The sequence below is a fragment of the Micropterus salmoides genome, unplaced genomic scaffold (assembly GCF_014851395.1).
Source record: "Micropterus salmoides isolate LMB-PRFRI ecotype aquatic unplaced genomic scaffold, ASM1485139v1 Ms_hic_scaffold_7, whole genome shotgun sequence".
NCBI lineage: Eukaryota > Metazoa > Chordata > Actinopteri > Centrarchiformes > Centrarchidae > Micropterus > Micropterus salmoides.
In genome coordinates, this window is record NW_024044459.1 from 10762139 (window position 1) to 10781543 (window position 19405).

Consider the following 19405-nt stretch of genomic DNA (forward strand, 5'->3'; position numbering starts at 1 on the left):
TCCAAGAAGAGTGGATTTGTTAAAATAAGCATATTATGATTTTGCTACAACAACCTTAACATTTGCATTCCAACAGCAAACACTCAAAGGTTTAGCTTAGCTTCACTTAAAAAGACAATGACACAGCAAAATGACGATGGTGGGGGGGTCCGAGAGGGTCCGGTAAAGTAAATTACATGTGTCCATTTATTTTTAATGGACACATGTAATATGTTTTATACTATTAATTAATCTTATTTCCATACTGTATAGACACCTTATTTTGAAAACTGGACGCTGTCACATATGTATCCTTGTACTAAATTCATCTAGTCCGACCCAATTTGATAAGTAATGTTGCATGTGGTTCTCGTATAGCGTAACATGAAGACTTCACAGCCTCTCTTCAGGTAGGACTCTCATACTGCAACAATTGTCTTTGTAAAGAGAGAAAATGACTGTCAGCTCGCACTGGTCCATTTTAGTGGATTTACCATAAAGGCTTGAATACGAGTGCACTCCAAATTTAGGTGCGGCTAGCTTAATCGCCTTCTCACAAACGAGTGACAGAAACACTCAAAGTGGTTATTTTCTAAGAAGTCAACCTCAGATGGAGTGGATGAACAGTGTCTGCAAATGGCAATTTTTGCATCTTTCTTTTACACAGTGGTGACATGTCAAAACGTAATTGTTCTGTAAAATTTATTAGTTTTTTTAACTCATTAGGCCGGACACCGAAAGGGCTTTTTTTGCTTTTTTTTTTTGCTATTTTCGGACGATTAATTATGGTTGCCAAACATTCGGTGCATCAGTAGCTGAAACCTCTGACAGATCTCTACTTTAATGAAGGTAATGTTCAGCTTTCAGCGTGATTCATTCTGTCACTCATCCTTATTTGGGCTGCAGTTAGCGATAATTTTGTAATGAATTGCAATATACCATTTATTGCAATTCATTACAACATTATCACAAGGCGTTCCTAAACATCAAGTAGGTAGCAATAGCAAATTTGAGAAAAAAAGACCTCAGAAATGTGTCACTTTCCTACAGGAAGTATTGCCATAAATCATGATGCAAGCTCTTCTGTGTGATATAATACATTCATCACAGGCGCTGTATGGCATTGTGTGATGCTGGACTCACTGCCCCTTACGAGAGTAGCAGAGTGGACAGATGCATATGGGCCACCAAGCTATTCAAGTATTAATGTCCACACACAGAAACTGAAACAGAGAAGCTTGTGAATGAGACCACTGAATAGACCTATTGTGCCACTGCCATTATGCTCCACCACAGCCAGAGGAACCATCCATCTGGGAGATCGCTAAATAATGGGACGTTTTCATACTAGACATGCACATACACTGGCAGGAAGGTCATAAAAAATATCTAAACATAAAATAAAGACAAAAATACGGTTGGCACTTGTCACCACGTCTCCTGGCATCCATGCCACAATGACAAATACCTCTACATTTAGCAAACTTTCCAAAATTGTCATAACAGTCTACCAAAAGCATTTTATAGAGAAGATCAAGCTTCTAACATAGAGATGTTTAAGCCTACAGTAATACTATTGAGACCAGTGTTATTACCCGATTACAGCAGATCAGATCATATAACGGGTTAAGAAGAACAAAGAGGATGATCCTGGCCAATCAAATTTCATTTCCTACATGACATCAGAAACCCTAGCTGCAATGCCAAGCTGCGAAAGCGACATCATGAGAAAACAACCATAAAAAGAATCGAGGAAGGAAAAATTATGAATGTGTCAAAAACAAACTGAAGTAATCGTGGTGATAACAGTGAGAGGGAAAAGAGACATACACATAAGTGCCTTTCAACTGAGATTGTGCATGTGTTAGTCTTTTGCTTACATTAAGTCACAGTCTATGTGTGCATCGATCCACATTTTTGTGTTCCAGTGTTGAAACATAATCAGTATTGCCTGGTATCTTTTATCTAATTCTTTAGTTTTGATATTCCTTTTTTTTAATAAATAAAAAAATTGATGTTAGGCTGTATCTGAAATTGATTAATCAATGCTCAATGATCAAAACCTTTTCCTGTTTCGACTGTGTAGACATTTTCCAGGTTTGCTCACCCATGAGCAACATCTGTTATTGTACAAACAAATTGTCCTCACCTGACATTCAGAAATTCTGCTAACCGGGTTCAGCATGTCATTCATAATAAACTGAACTGAACTGAACATTAAATCTTATCAAGTTAGCAGGAAAATAAAGCACAAAACAATAAGATCCATAACTTGCCCAGAAAAACCGGAATCAACAATTTTACTTGAGCATGAGTATCAGATGATATGTTTCTACCAATACTTAAAGATGTACTAAATAATGTTTTTATATCAACAATGGACCAATGGCTGTATGTAATCTGGAAGGAGTCACAAACTCACAGATAAATCACACCCAACTTTGCTGTGGTGCACCCTGAGTATTATTGGGTTTGAGGCCTTTCAGCTTTGAGGCCTTTCAGTTTGAACAAACAACCAGCCACTTTGACGGATCCCTAACCATCATGCAAAGGTCATATTCTCCTCCTTGCACGAAAAAGTATGAAAAAGTATATGTCTTTAGCCACCTTTCCTCCTTAGTCTTGTTCTGCTACAGAGTCAGAGAAGAGAAAGGGAGAAGAGGGAAATACCACCAGGGTTTTCTATCCATGCCAATACTCTGATAACTAGGGGTTCATTGAGTATTCTTGTTAGAGCCAATTAGCTTTTATTTGTCTCCACAAACATGTCCTTAATGGATTCTTTGGTACAGTGAAAAGGACCTATTTATGAAACATGCATACACACACACACACACACACACTGAGGGGAAAAGGAAAGCTGTAACAAAGGACATCCTCCCTCTTATATCATCAGGGCTGTACTTCCAGGAATAAATCTGAGCCTGGGAGGGGTGCATCCGAGTGAAGGCGTACCTTAGCCAGGCAGAAACAGACGACACAGCCAGAGGAGGTGGCAATTACGATGACGGATGTAATCCACACTCACAGTGCGACTCGGGTTTATGGAATGACTATTTGTATGATTCAATAGGAAGATAGGAGGAAGGAGATAGGAAAAAACTTTTTGTATAAAAGCCAAAATAGCTGATAAATTCCAAAATATTGCCCCTTTGTATTTTAAGTCAAAGTTGTATTTGCCCTATCTCAGAAAATGGCCGTAATTTATTTGCAGATGGTTGAAAGGTTGTTGACTAAACAAATTCCCAGTAAGCATGTTTTGGTAATTTGCCGGTCAAAAGGCTTCTTGGCGTCTAGGTTAAATCTGAGCTTAAATGTGACTGAAATGTTGTTTTCTTATTAGTACAGGAAGAAAATGTTTCTAGTTGGGACCTGCTTAACACTGAAATATAGTCATTTAAATGCTGTTGAAACTGTTACTGCAACCTAAACATCTTAAAAAACAATTCTACAGCTAGATGTCTTATGAGTTGTAAACTAAACAAATTCAAGTTTTTCAAATTTAACTATCGAAATCATTTCAATATTTTTCATTATTATGAGACTTGACTCGGTTACCAGGTGAACTGGCTGAACACCAGCCAAAGATCATAGATTAGCTGGCTGCCTGTTGGTTTTGGTTACCCATCCTGCTTTCAATGATGATTCCAAGCCACTTCACACCTTCAACCACACTGTCACTGTGAACTCATTTTTAATTTATCCTCTGTTCAGACAGTCTCTGTTTCTCTCTCGTCTCCTGCACCAATGGCACTGTCGGTAGCTGTCTAGTTGTTGAGTTACAGGCTCAGCTGTGTCTGTGTGTGTGTGAGTGTGTGTGTGTGTGTGTGTGTGCGCCCGCTGCTAACTGAATGAAAAGAGCTTTTGTGTGTTGCATACACCATCTCACAGCAGTGTCAAATAAAGCCTGATAAAAAAGTGTGGGAAAAAAGGGACGAACGCTGAAACAACCTTGAAGGTTTCGTGGGACTTTGGGGTTGTCTCACTTCACTGCCTTCAGCTTAACAAACTGTGATTTGTTGAACTTTGTCTAACCAGGAAGACACAGAATGTCAAAAAGCTGCACTGATAAGTACGGGAGAAAAATAGGAAACAGCCAGGAAATGACCTAATCTCATGCTCTACTGAGCCATGTATTCACAGCGGAAATTCAACACCAGCCAAGTGATGGAAAGTATGTCCAAATAAAAAATTCATAATTTAAAGGTTATCACTCTATTCAAAACTAAGTGTTTATAGCTACAGTATGATGGATGAAATATTAAAGGACAGCCTTGCTATGTTTGGACAGAGCACGGCACTGGAGGGAAAGGCCATAAAGAGGGTTTGTCCTGTGTGTGGTAGCCATTTTAGGATCATTCACATTCAGCTTAACATTGTCAGACTTGGTTTAGCTTTCTTCAGCCTATCTGTCAGCCTCAGATACACTGAGGCTCAGCTGTGCTTTGGGCTGAATGACAAAAAGCTGATGTTAACATGGATAATATTAGCATATAAGTGTGTTATGTTTGCATTTATCTTAAAGTACAGCTGAGGCTGAAAGAAATTCTGTCTTGGACAAGACATTATGACTAGCTGCTGGCGGCAGAAAAAAGTAATGGAATCACTAAAGTCTTTATGAAAAATTCTCTGGAGACCACGAAAGTCTGTACCAAATTTCATGGCAATCCATCAAATAGCTCCTGAGTTATTTAACTCTGGAAAGAACTGCAGACAGACCAATGTTGCCTTCCCTACAGCTATGCTGCTACCGTGCCTAAAAAGAGATTAGTAGCATGTTACATTAGTAGCATGTGCGTTAGACAGACCATATACAGACTGGCTCTTTCAATCTGTGCTTCCACATCCATTTCCTATCTGCTCTGAGATACAAATACTCTGGTAGTAAATTACCGTACTGTAAGAGCTACCAGCAATTTCATCTACTGCCCTTTTCACTCTTATGATGACTCTGATATTTAGTTTTATTTATGGCCCTCTGTGTTGTTTCTTTCTCTGTTGTGATTATTCTGTGTTCCAGCTATAAACCTTGAAGCTAAGAAACACCACAGGTGGCACTGAGCTAGGGCTGAAACGATTCATTGATTAAATCAATTAATAAAATGCATCGACACAAATTCTTTGCATTGATGCTTCGTTTAATCCATATAACTATACAGCACAGTGTTTCGCAGGGACATTTATTACTGTCGCACATCGCGCTTAAGCTGTGAACACGAAGTGATTATAATGGCGCTGTTTGCAAAGTGGAGGTCAGAAATAACCCGGTGTTCTGCCAGCGGACCAGGGACAAGGTAACAGTAACAGCAACTTTAGCATTTAACTGAAATCATGATTGTTGAGTAATCCGCAGACCTCAGCTGTAAAATGTACACACATTCGTTTGTTCTCCTTTTTGGGCCGTGAGTTGTACCAATATTATTACATGTGCTACCTCACAGCCGCCACCGCCACCAAGCAAAAGTACTTCTTAAACGACTCATCGATGAATCGTTGAAATAATCTATAGAAGCTTCGAGTACTAAAGTCATCGCTGCAGCCCTACACTTAACATGCTGGTGTGAACTGATGTCCATGTATTAACTGATACAGAGAAATGTGACGCTTTATTGATCATTTTAGGAAAATGCTCCCTTCCCTTTGCCTCCTTCACAGGTCAAAAGTCTGGGCCAGGTACAAAGCATAATTACTGAAGCTGGTAGGGGTTTTCGGTTTATTAAAATGGGTTCCTTAAAAGTGCTGTATCGTATATGTCATTAGTGGAATTACACCATCGATCGCTATCCTGCACTGACCTCTGTGGTGTATTTCACATTATGAGATTCACAGTTTGCTTTGGTGGGAAGTGTCCTGATTGCTTTCTGGCACAAAACAAAACGAGGGCGCTTTTCTTCCAGAGCAAAATGAGCTGAAGTGGTCTATTTTCTATTTTCTTGAAAAGGATAACTTTCAAAAGGTTTATTCTCTTCAGTGAACCCAAAGACAAATCTCACAGGACCAACAGAAAGTTTACATGAAATGTGATTTACTGTATGTTTTAACACATGAATGATAAAGATGCTTTCAATTTACTCCCCAATACTTTATTATCACACCTAATTTCACCTAAAAATGGTATACTGGTAAACTAATTTCTTTAATCCACCTTTTCATGCGTACGGACAGTAAACACACAAGTCAATGCCTTGAGCTACCTGTGTGTTCTCAGCGAGCTAAAGATGAACATACGACCTTGATCCCAGCTTCACCAAAGGCTTACCGTTTACCCCCCTTGCCCATTTCTCCGCCTGAACTTGAAGAGCTTATAGATGCTTATATAACAGTGGAGCAGCGTGCTGCCACCACTGACAGCTATCAGTGTTAGCGGACATCAAGCCACAGCAGGAGGAATGTGGCAGGCAATAGCTGATTGCTTAAAATGCAAATAAGAACATTTACAGCAGATTAGCTTTATTTTATCAAAAACACAATAGCTTGGCATGGTATACACGATGCATTTTCTGTGAACCCTGCTGCAAACCAAATGTCACTGAATTTGAATTTAAAAGTATGATCTGTTGTCGCTCAGATTATTTTACTTCCTTACATATATTCAGTTTATGAATTGTTAACTAAGACAATACCAGAACATCTAGATAATATAGACAGTACATTACATTTTTAATTATATACTGAACAAATAAAAGGCACTTACTCATTTTTATCATATTTCAATTCAGCATGTAACAACATACAATCCTGATGTAAACATATAAGTTCTACTGTTAGAGTTAGTCCTCCTGTTCAGTATTACCCAGTTTTGAGTACTTCATTCTCTTATATGTTTTGTTTACTCTGAATGCAAATTTCTTCCTTGCATCTGGCACATATTGTACAGCCTAGATGACATTACACAGAATTTCTCAACCTACAGGGGAGCATGAACATCAAGAGAGCTATTCTTACTAAGTCACTGGCAGAAATGTCCAAATTACATAACATTTTATTTATTTTGGGTTTTGGTATTGAACTTTATTTGAACCATAGATCTTTAAACCAGCAGACATTTTGACTTGTCATAGCAGGACAATCACAGGTGTTACTAATAACATTAATGATGGCTCCCTTCTATTTCAAGTGTCCCAGTAAGCCATGACAGAATGACAGCGAGACAGCAGGCACAGCTAAATGGAATTCAGCCATCAGTCATTTTATTCTTTACACCTGTGCTTTTCCTACTGTGCTGTGTCAGAATATCTTATGTATCTGAGCTCTGTGGTAAAACTAGCCCAGCATTAAGCAGCTGGTAACATGACATCTTGCTCTGACTCACATATAAATCATGTGACTTTAGCAATTAGCAAAATACTAGAAGATTTTCTGTGGATCGACTAATCAATTTATCGACTAATGGTCGCAGCTCTATCTGCCTTAAATTAAAATCATTCTGAGTTGTATTAGATTTACACATTAAATTCAACTTACTTGAGTTTTTGGGATTGAGTGCATGTACTGTACCTTTTCTTCAGTGTCCTTAAAAGGAAGCTAGTTTTTGGTCTCATCTTAATCTGAATCATTAGGATGGGTCAAAGGTAGAAAAGTTTCCCCACAAGGGTTAATTAAAAATAACTGACACTGCTGCACGTCTACGCTTACATGAACACAAATACACAAGCTACATTAATGAAAACCGTCATGAGACAAATCTCATGATGTTTCTAAAGCTGCAGTTCTTTTCTTTCAGCCAACACCCCTCTCCCTCTGTGCTGACTAGGCCCTTCTCACTCTTCTCCTCTTTCTCTGATCCATTTCCAAGCACCTCTCACTCTCGTTCCAACCTTCTTTCGATCCTTAATGCTTTCCCCTCTGCTCTCCCATCCCCCCTCAGCTTCACTAAATCCCTGCTCCACTACTCTCTCTGCTTTTCTTCCATCCACTGTGTACACTGCATTGTAATACGTCTTCCCTTTGCCCACTTCTGCCTCTATAATCATCTTCTTCCCTCCTTCCATCTATCTCCTCTCTCTGCTCCCATGCTGCTGCACACACAAATATCCAACCGAGATGGACTCCAGATCACCTCGTAGTCCCACAGTACTTTTAGTACAGGTGGCCAGCAGTTTTCACTACGCAATCCCTTTGAGAGTTAGTTTGTAGAGAGATACCATACTAGCTTTGCCACTATTGTCCACCTTATATCTACTTCCAAAAGAGAACATTTGCGAGGTTTTATGCTCTTTCTTAGTACTTTAACAGCAGGAGGTATCTCAACAGAACGACACAAGCATTTATAGAGGTTAAATGCCTTTCTGAAGGGTGACTAATTGCTTTTTAAAGAGGAAGTAGAGTGTTGACCCAGCAAGCTTCTAGTCACAGGCATTTTAATTATTACAGTGGAAACCTCTTATAGTGACCACATCTGTCCAAGTCAAATTGCTCACTGTATAGTGTATATTTCCATCTGCTGTCGTCATGTATAAAAAGTGGCAACACTGTAAGCGGACTACTTGATTGATTACTATAAGCAAATTATTTAAACAGCATTTTTTAAAGAAATCATTCTATACCAAGCTTTTTGATCTTGCAAGTGGCAGATCACTGTATTATTATTAATATGTGTTAAAGAATATTCTTAGGGGGCTTAATTGATGTTACAGGTAAAGGTAAGACAGGTCTAGCTTGGAGTCATTAGCTGACCTCACACTGACCTTCCAGCTCTAGTTATTTCCCTCACGTAACTGTTCTTGTAAGGGAGAAAACAGTTAGACTGATAAGGTAAGAGACAGTAGCTGAGGCGTCAGGCTAGCAGATATCGGTGATCTCCGGGAATCTTACAAGCTTGAGTCTTACATGAATGTTTACAAGATCTTACTGGCTCCACAGAATACAGTACAACTCATGGTTAGTAATAGATTGCAATATGAAGTAGCACTGGAGTCTAAACATCAGATAGATTTGTTGTTGTAGGTTAAGGCCAGTTAAAGATGACCTAAGAGGGGAAACCTACAGGCACTAGGGCAAAGACAGAAACATAAAAGAGACCAAAAGATGTTGTGCTTCAGATTTGGTTGTTGGCATTTGATGTGTTCACATGTTGCACTGTATCTCCTCGGCCAGGCTCAACACACCATGCTATGTTAAGTCTTCATCAGTCTCCGAAACTTCTTCGCACCTGAACCTGGCTCACAATAATTGTTCAGCATTATGGATGCATGAACATCAATGTAAAGTTCAATAACGAGTAATTTTTGCCTTTCAGATAATGTATGCACTTAATATTTTTTGTAAGACACTTCTTTATTTCAAGGGTTATCCTATGTTGTCCTGCCTGAACACACCATCCTCTTGCATGTATGTAACCTGTCATGACTCTGTACCACATATCAGTTCTGTAATAAAACTGTAATATATTAACCATAATTCATTGACTTTATCAGTGAAATGTATCTTAAAGTACAGGAAATAGTGGAAGTGGTACGGTAATCAATATCTTGATATTGATAGGTGTATTTGAGTGTACATGAGCCACAACTCTTGGTGTACTCTTGTGTGTATGTGTAGCAACAACAAAGACTTGTCATTTGGCATTGTGACTTGTCAGAAGGAAAAGCACAGATGTAACTAGTAACACCAATGATGGCTCCGTTCCATTTAGTAGTGCCAGTGAGCGAATATGCACAGTACCAAGACCTGGGAACCAGCGCTACCAAAATGGAATACTATTAGGGCTCCAACTAATGGTGATTTTTATTACTGACTATTTTCCCAATCAATAGATAAGTAATTTTAGCGACAAAATGCCCATCACTCAGCATGACACATTTTTCAAACCAAGAGTATCATTTACAATTACATCAAAAAAATAAATCAGAAGCAGCAAATTCTCACATTTGAGAAGCTGCAAGAGAGAATATTTTGCACTTTTCCTTAAGAAATTACTTGAACACTTTATCAATAATCAAATTGACTAATTGATTAGTCAATCTACCATTGGGCGAGTCTTGCCTCTAAGGCCAAGTATTAATCTTTTCATCAAGCAATGTTTCTGCCAGTAATTGTGGGACTGCAAAGGCAGAAGAGAATCAGGAATCTGTGGAGCCAAATAATAAGGAAACACTGATGCCTTGAGTTCAACTTCAAGCTTGAAGGATTTTTATTTTTATGGCATTTAACAATAATCAAAACATTTAAATTTGTTCTGAGCTTTAGTGCATTTGTTGGTTTAGGTGGAGAAAGTTACCGCCTCTCCCTCTCTGTCCATATTTCTAGCCTGATTCAGAATTTCCAGTCACCATGTAATTACCAGACTGTTGTTCAGATCCACACAACAGCACAGTGAACATGTCCCCAGTATATTGATAGTGTCCCGGAAGCTCTCAATGCTCTTTCACAGTCAGACAAATGAGCACAAAATACAGAGTAGGGCAACATTCATCTGCTGCTGCTGCTGCAGCGCACACACACACACACACACACACACACACCCCCACACTCTTCTGGGTGCATTTTAATCAGTGAAGGATTGCAGGCCGCGAGCCATGAAACAAGCTAGAGGGCAAAAGCAGTGTGTGTTTGTGTCAATGTGTGTGACTTCAAAGTCTCAAAAAGGACAGCTACATCTATTATGCACATATTTATTCAGAAACACCAATTTGCAGTCGTGACTTGTGTCCTTACAGTTTTAATAATAAAGTAAAATACTCCATTACAATTAAAAAAGAAAATATCAATATATAACAATATCGGCAGCAAAATGCACTCAAATTTTAAAAGTAGTAATATAGTGGTGGTATTCATGAAGCTGAATGTCCTTTCACTTTGACTCACACAGCCAGTGGTAGTATTTGCAGAGTTCTGCAGTCATGCAGAATTGCCTCTCAACGTAGACACATAGCATAAACAAACAATCTTGATACAGAACCCTTAGACGTGTGTCAGAATTACAAATGTAGACCAATATACCGGCTTGGCCTAATTATCATATTTATGTGAATTAGAAGTATAAAATAATAGAAAAATTAAAAGTACAAGTACCTCAACATTAAACCTAACTTAAAATTAAAGTACATTATTTAAATAAATATACTCCAATACTTTTGTACTACCGCCCACACCCTAACAAGCAAAAGGACTTCAAGGAATCCATAGCCATTCCTCTGATTGGAAACAGACCAGGATCGGTTCCCTGTGGAACTCCTGGAACCCTGACAATACTTTTGCAAACCTCTGACAGAAATGTTGCACCAACATCAAGGGGAGGTTCATGTCAAGGCCAAACCACCAAAGGCCTGCAGAGGCTACACATGGGCTCTGCATCAGAGGTTTCTTTGACTGGGAGAGTTCACGTAGGCTTCAAATGTTTGTGAACACAGTCTGACCTGCAGGTTTTAAAATAACTTTCTGTTCACAGACTCACTCTGAAACACAATGGGTTTCAGGCAAGCATTATGACGGCAATAACCATAACTTTCATTAAGACAAATGTGCCAATCCTGCCTTTCCCTTCTAAATAAATATTTAACCTGCAAATATAATTTGGTGAACACAATTTCTTGAGATACTTTTTTAAGTGGCTTGGTTGCAGATAATCTTAGCATTCATGGCATCAGCGGGAATAGGATAGTCCAAGCTCTGACTTCCACAAGCACAAGTTGAGTGGCATGCTTGATGTTTTTGTTTGTTTCCCCCTCAACAAGAGAGTTTTAGACAAAAAAAAAGGGATTGGGATTTTGGCACGCCTTGAAAAGTTCTCAAAATAATTATGTTGTTGAAATGTAATCCTTCAACACAAGCCAACCAAAGCATTTAGGCAACAATTTTTACTGTGAAGTTAAGCTACAGATAACAGAGTCTTGAAAAACTCTATTCAGGGAAACTGGATAACACACAATAAGGCCTGCATGATATCTGCATACAGTGCTTTTTCAAATCAGATATGCTCACATAGAAAAAGCAGGACATACTAACACATCAAACACACATAGAAAAACACACACACACAGAAAGTATACACATCCAACCTCCGCAGGCCCTCAATTACATAACACAGACAGACACATTCCAAGATCGGGAAGAGCAGCTGAACACGCCGTCGCCTGACACACTGAATCAGCTGTGGTTTTAACTATGATTCGCTCAATACTCACAGGTCCCTTCTCACACTGACATGTGCAGCACTGGTCTCATTAGAGAAGACAAAGTGAAAAAACACTTAAGTGCTGAGATATTGCTGTTGAAAATTCACATTCACAAAATAATTTATCAAGCTAAAAATACAAACATTCACCGGCTCCAAATTGTTAATAGTGGACAAGTCTGGACAGTTTGACAAAATGAGGAATTTGAGGGTGACAATTTGAGCTCTGACAATTTTTAGTTTAAAAAATTGTCATTATTTTACACTAAATGATCTGAAAAATCCAAACATCCAAATAATAATCAAGAAATGAAATGTTAATGAATTTAAAGGTCAGCTGCCGACCAAATATTAGGTGAAACTAATAATTATTTTCATTTTCTCGATTAATCAGTTTTCACTATAAGGATTGCTTAAAAGTCACAAATGTCAATCACAGTTTCCCAGAGTTATGACAAAAATCTATGTATTGTGTTGCAGAGATATCTACTGAAGTTAGCATGCTAACCAGCCATGAATCTGCCTATCCTACTGTAGCATGTAGCTTGTATCCTAAAGGCATGACCCGCCCTACCCTCCTTCATGTAGCTCTCGCTGAAACAACAGGAAGCTTTTGCTGTTCTCCTGTGTTCAGAGAATGACTGTCCCCGGGGAACACTGTTCAGACTAGACCCTTCATTTTCATAATCCCAGGCCCTATAAAAGAGGGAGTAGTATGGCTGTTTTTATTATTAGGTACCATCCTCATATACCTAAAAATGCCAGTGTGCTTATTCTTTGTGATTTTAATGTTCATGTACAGTATGTTGTCCCTTCCCATTCCCAAACCTTAACCTAATCTAACCTTGTTCAATCTGTTATAGGGGCCACACACATTCTAAAGTCACACCTTAGACCTTCAGTACTCTCATCTGGTTTCTCTCTGTGTCTTAATTTGGTGGATATGCCTATAACTGACCACAATGCTGTTGTTCCACTACAGCTCCCTACTCCTAGTCCTACCCTGCAACACACCGGCATTCTCAGCGCTGGCTCTGCAGGTAACTTCTGTGACGCTTTTAATTCATCGCCCTTTAATCCATTACACCTCCTCTCAATTTATCAACCACCCTTGACCAAATTGCAACGTTTAAAACTAGGGAAACAAAAATCAAATAACCTCCCTTGTCTGAATTACACTCGAAGAACAACAAGTCCGAAATAACACATAGCATACTTAAAAACCCAAATGTTCATTTATCAGAAAGCAGTTAAAGATGCAAGATTGGCCTTTTGGGGTAACTGATTCTGTTATTAGTGATCCCTCCACCTCTTTCCCCGAACCGGATGTTGAGCTACCCGAAAAATGTCTTGCTCATTTTGTAAATAAGGCGGAGAATATCAGGTCCCAAATTCAGCCTGACTCTTGCATTCTCTCCATTCCCCATGTTAATTCTGCCTCTTTTACCCAGTTTCAACCAATTGCAATTTTAGTGTTAAAGAGTGCAGTCTCAACCCCTCCTTGTGCATATTAGATATAATCCCCACTAAACTGCTCAAGGAGGTATTTTTCTCTGTTAGCCCTTTAATCTGGCAATTTTTTAACAATTCTCTTGCTTCTGGTTCTTTTCCTTTTGAATTATTGTGAGCCATGTTCAGGTGTGATGAAGAAACTTTGGAGACTGATGACATAACATAGCATTGTTTATTGAAACCTACAGTGCAGCATACAACAACCAAATCTGAAGCTTAACAAGACTTTTGGTCCCTTTTATGTTTCTGTCCTTCCCCTAGTTTCTACAGGATTTCCCTATTAGGTCATCTTGAACTGGCAAAACAACAAATCTGTCTGATGTTTAGACTCCAATGCTATGCCAAATTGGAATCTATTACTATCCATGACTTGTACTGTGGTCTGTGGAGCCAGTAAGTTCTTGTAAACATTCTTGTAAAGACTGAACCTTGTAAGATTCCCAGAGAACGCCGATATCCGCTAGCCTGACGTCTGAGCTACTGTCTCTTACATTATCAGTCTAACCACTGTCTCCCTAACAAGGACAGTAACATGACAGAAAAAAATAGACCTGGAAGGTCAGGGAACACTTGTAGGGTCAGCTAATGACTCCAAGCTAGACATGTCTTCAATTTCCCTGTTACATCAATTACGCCGCCTAAGAATATTCTTAATTAGCCTGTTGAGCTAACTCTGGCTCATTTACAGTTATTTTACTGTTAATTAATGAGCACTTTCCCTGTCAAATAAATGAAATGAAAATTAAATATTCTTAACATTAATGACCTACTGCTGACAGCAGACAGAGGTGACTGCTCGATTTAAATTTTTTTAGATCGATACAGCCGATCATGGTATGCTCTTACATTGCTTAGAAATGTGGGTAGGAACAAAGTCTTTATAGGCAAGTCGTGCCACTTGGCTGTTAAAAGCAGACCATTGCTTTCTAGTGGGAGGGGATAACTGCCATCTTTGCCGTTACAGGCTTTCCCCATAGAGTTGTATTGAGGATGTGATTGAGTGGCGTGTCTCCTCTATAAACCGTGTCTGGTAGAAATCAAGCTTCAGGCTTAGATTTTTACACACATACTTCTCCAACAGAACATCTTCTCTCACTCTGGGTAAATCACTTCCTCTTCCGCTCAGTTCAGTTTTGGAGTCCCTCAAGGCTTCATTCTTGGCCCCCTTCTGTTCTCCATATACAGTGGGTACGGAAAGTATTCAGACCCCTTTAAATTTTTCACTCTTTGTTTCATTGCAGCCATTTTCCAAAAATCAAAAAAGTTCGTTTTATTTCTCAGTAATGTACACTCAGCACCCCATCTTGACAGAAAAAAACAGAAATGTAGAAATTTTTGCAAATTTATTAAAAAAGAAGAGGAGAGGCTTCCGTCGGGCCACTCTGCCATAAAGCCCCGACTGGTGGATTGCTGCAGTGATGGTTGACTTACTACAACTTTCTCCCATCTCCCGACTGCATCTCTGGAGCTCAGCCACAGTGACCTTTGGGTTCTTCTTTACCTCTCTCACCAAGGCTCTTCTCCCCCGATAGCTCAGTTTGGCCGGACGGCCAGCTCTAGGAAGGGTTCTGGTCGTCCCAAACGTCTTCCATTTGAGGATTATGGAGGCCTCTGTGCTCTTAGGAACCTTAAGTGCAGCAGAAATTTTTTTGTAACCTTGGCCAGATCTGTGCCTTGCCACAATTCTGTCTCTGAGCTCTTCAGGCAGTTCCTTTGACCTCATGATTCTCATTTGCTCTGACATGCACTGTGAGCTGTAAGGTCTTATATAGACAGGTGTGTGGCTTTCCTAATCAAGTCCAATCAGTATAATCAAACACAGCTGGACTCAAATGAAGGTGTAGAACCATCTCAAGGATGATCAGAAGAAATAGACAGCACCTGAGTTAAATATGAGTGTCACGGCAAAGGGTCTGAATACTTATGACCATGTGATATTTCAGTTTTTCTTTTTTAATAAATTTGCAAAAATTTCTACATTTCTGTTTTTTTCTGTCAAGATAGGGTGCTGAGTGTACATTACTGAGAAATAAAATGAACTTTTTTGATTTTTGGAAAATGGCTGCAATGAAACAAAGAGTGAAAAATTTAAAGGGGTCTGAATACTTTCCGTACCCACTGTATATGCTGCCTCTTGGCTATATTTAACAATGATAAGTCTGGGGTCATTCTGTCCGGTCCTCCATACTTCATCAGCTCTTTTGGTCTATGTGGTCTGTCAGTTAATATTAAGCAGGCTGCTAGGAATCTTGGGAGTTATATTTGATACTAACCTTTGTTGTTCTGTCATGTTTCTTCCAGCTCAGGATGATTTCTAAAACATAGATCATTTTTAGCAATTGCTGGTTTACCCAAAGTTATATATGCTTTTATTTACTCACGGCTTGATTACTGCAATGCACTTTGTTCGGGTATCAGCCAGGGCTCCCTCCACCGTCTACAACCGGTACAAAACGCTGCTGCTCAACTCGTTATCAGGACAAAAAATTTATGATCACATTACCTCTCTGATCTCTTTCTTTCTTTAATCGATGCTTGATTAAAAGGAGGGATGGTTTTGTGCAAATATTTATGCTGACATAAAACAGCAGCAGCCATTTCAATATTCCTCTATACCGTACATTTATCAGGCATTTTCAGGGTTTACCTCTGCAGGAAACCTTCATTATAAATCAACCAACTACTTATCTGAACAAATCCAGGTGAATAATCTGAGAAAGAAGAACTGTTGCAGCAACTTCTGCTACTGCCAGTAACAGAAGATAATACTAAAAATACGATTTCCCCAAATGAACAGGTACCCATCTATCTTCAGGCAGTGACTCATAGGAAAGTAAGAAATGGATGATAATTATGCTGCAAAAGCAAGCAGGTGGCCAACATGTTGACACTGTAAATATCTCTGTTCTGAAGACCAGACACCATGGCAGAATGTTTTTTTCCATAACAGAGGACAACTATGTTTTCAAGTATTTCCTCCCCTCTAATCTCCTCCTGAAATTTGAAGTCGTTTCATGTCTCTAACAGCACGGTGTCAGACTATGTCGTACCAGCGTGGACTGTCATTGTCAAAGACAACACAAGCTAAGAATTACATAAACTCAGACAATAATTATGTGAAAGATACTGTAGATCCCACAGGAAACCACAATGTGCCTAATAAAAACACCACACTATATACACTAAGAAGTCCTTTAGAGATCACAACTGTGCACTAAAGGAATATTACATAATTACTATGATGATTTGCAGCTAGCATACATTTCATATTCATTTATCTAAGTTGCAAAAGGTATAGGTTAATGCTGTGGCCATGACAGGATATTATTGCTGTTTAGGCCAGTTATCTGCATCCCCACCATATTGCATGCAATGAGCAATGCACCTCAAGACACCAACCAGCAAGTGTCATCCAGAATACATCAGGAAGTACAGCCAGCCTGCCTTCAAAATAAAAGCCTGGGTGTGTACACTAGGAAAGAATGCTTTCAATAACCTAGTACATCTATGGCAAAAACAATCACTTCAAAATAGTCAAATTAACTCATATGTAGCTACATAAAGTGAATGTATGGCTACACAAATTAAAGAGAAATATTATGAACCATACTGTATTTCCAGAGGGTTTTATAATGAGTAGGTTCATATTCTTAATGTTTATTGTGTTAAATGAAATAATAGATATGCAAGTGCCTTCCACTAATGTTGCAGGCCTCCATTTTATGACTTTATCCTTGCCCGATTTTGACTAACAGATTTTATTAGCAACTCTTAGAAAATACATATAATTGGACTTTTTCCACATAATGACCTTACTGTTTTATTTTGGTGAGGTTTTGACCATTTGTATCCTGTAATTCTTTTAATTTACTTTGGTCGTGCCTCTCTGATAGTTACGTTCAGTTTTGCAAGTGAAACATAACGTGATTCTTCTGTTTTAATTCAAGTGACTCGTACTGCCAAATGAATAAGCTTATAAGATTAATTTTAACATTGTTGTCTTTTCAATCATCACATTTGGTTCAAGGATTTCCCAACGCAACCGGGCTTTTATTTTGCTAAATATTCAGCGGAAATCGTATCTTTGTTTTGTCCACCTTGACGCTGGTTGTGTACCGCTGTTCTAGCAATATCGGGTCATTACGGTGACAATATAGGGGTGCAGGCCGCTAGTGTGGCAACTTTGAACCACTTCAGTGTATCATGACCGTATTTTAAGTGTGATTGTGTTTTATCAAGTGTTTTCATCCGGTGTGCAAGGTCTTTTAAACCGCAAATAAACGATGACACGCCGATGATGTGTCAAACCGTTACCCGCCGCTTCGCTGCCTTTGTGCCACTGCCTGCGAAGAAAAAAAAATACGTAACGCATGTTTCCTTTAAAGCGTTTCACGTCTGTTTGAAGACGACAAGCCAATTTGGGAGCGGAAAATATCGGTTGAATGCCGAGGCTGCGTCGTACCCCGGTGTGACAAAAGGCATCTTTTGATGCGATGCTGCTAAACTGAACATTTTCTCCGTTTTCCTCCGCCTGTTCTCACCCAGCTCTGACCAAATAACCCCACACAAATCAAAATTGAACACACTCACCTTGCCGCAGTTGTTCGACAGTAGGTCTGTTTTCGATGAAAAGCATATGTAGCCGTGGATAAGCGAGCTGCTAGTCCTTGACGCGTGGGAATATTGTTTTCTCTGTGAGACTGCAGGGCGCACAGCGGCGTTGCATCGCAGGATGGGCTGGGCTGGAGCGTCACGTCAGCCTGAGGTCACTGCTTGGTCCCAGACTGGATTATCTAATCCTGGGTGGGACGACTGGCGCTCATTAGGCCTGTCACCTCAGCATGGCATCCACTGAAGCTTTATTGATTAGAAAACTGCACTGGCATTAACAAAGTGGCATTATGTAATGAATTTGCTTATTCCACATAATTTAAGTTCAATTTAAATGTTATTTAGCACAATTTTATGCATGCAAATATGTGCATGGCGTGCACACATATAAATAGTTACTGTGCAGGAAACTTGTCTCCCCCATACTGAACTATGCAGCAGGGGTATGGGTCTAAAAGAAAATAACAAAAAAGAATAACAAATTGCAGACTTTATATAATTTAGAGCAGTAAGATGTTTTCGAGGAGACAAGGGCTGTAGTGTGTGTAAGTGTATAAGGATCTGTGAAATGATCCAACTATAGTATCACCTAATTGAAATGGCAGATGATAGTTTATGTAAATTGTTTATTTGGAGTAAATCATACAGTTCTCCATGGCCAAAGGAGCTCTACTCAGTCTTTGAGGAGGTGGACATGCTGTGTGTCTAGAGAAATAATTTATGTTGTACTGTTTGCTCTATTAAAAGTTAGCATTTATTGGATGAAAGGAGACGTACACAATCTAGAAAGAACATTGTCCTGATGTATACAAACAAATGGCTTAAAATGATTAATTCTGCTTATAATTTAGATTTTAACCTAAAGCAGAACATATTAGCATATCTAATTATTCATGCAAATTTGAACATTATCACGTTAGATCCTTGGTCAGTGTGTCACCAGACCTAACCACTGTCCAGAGCAGCATGTTAGATTTAATAATTTAACCATCTGAAATGTTCAGTTCATCACACAATATTTATCTTGACTTAACTCCATTTATCTCATTTAACCCCACAAACCGCTACAGCTCCCTCTCAGAACACAACAGTGTCTCACTTTATGAAACCTTTATGTTCCCTGTGGGAAAATTGTATCATAGCTGCAGCAATGAAGGGCATCATAGATTTTTATAGATTACTGAACAA

The 19405-nt window shown here is 39.1% G+C and overlaps 1 protein-coding gene across 4 annotated transcripts in view; it reads right to left on the reverse strand.

Moving 5' to 3' along the window:
• rusc2 (RUN and SH3 domain containing 2) overlaps positions 1-18348 on the reverse strand; it is a 42771-nt gene extending 24423 nt beyond the window's left edge. For all 4 annotated transcript variants that reach the window (XM_038702893.1, XM_038702890.1, XM_038702889.1 and 1 more), the window contains exon 1: positions 18197-18348. The gene's annotated coding sequence lies outside the window, so the exon portion shown is untranslated. The remainder of the gene's footprint in view (positions 1-18196) is intronic.
• Between the last annotated feature and the right edge of the window lie 1057 nt (positions 18349-19405).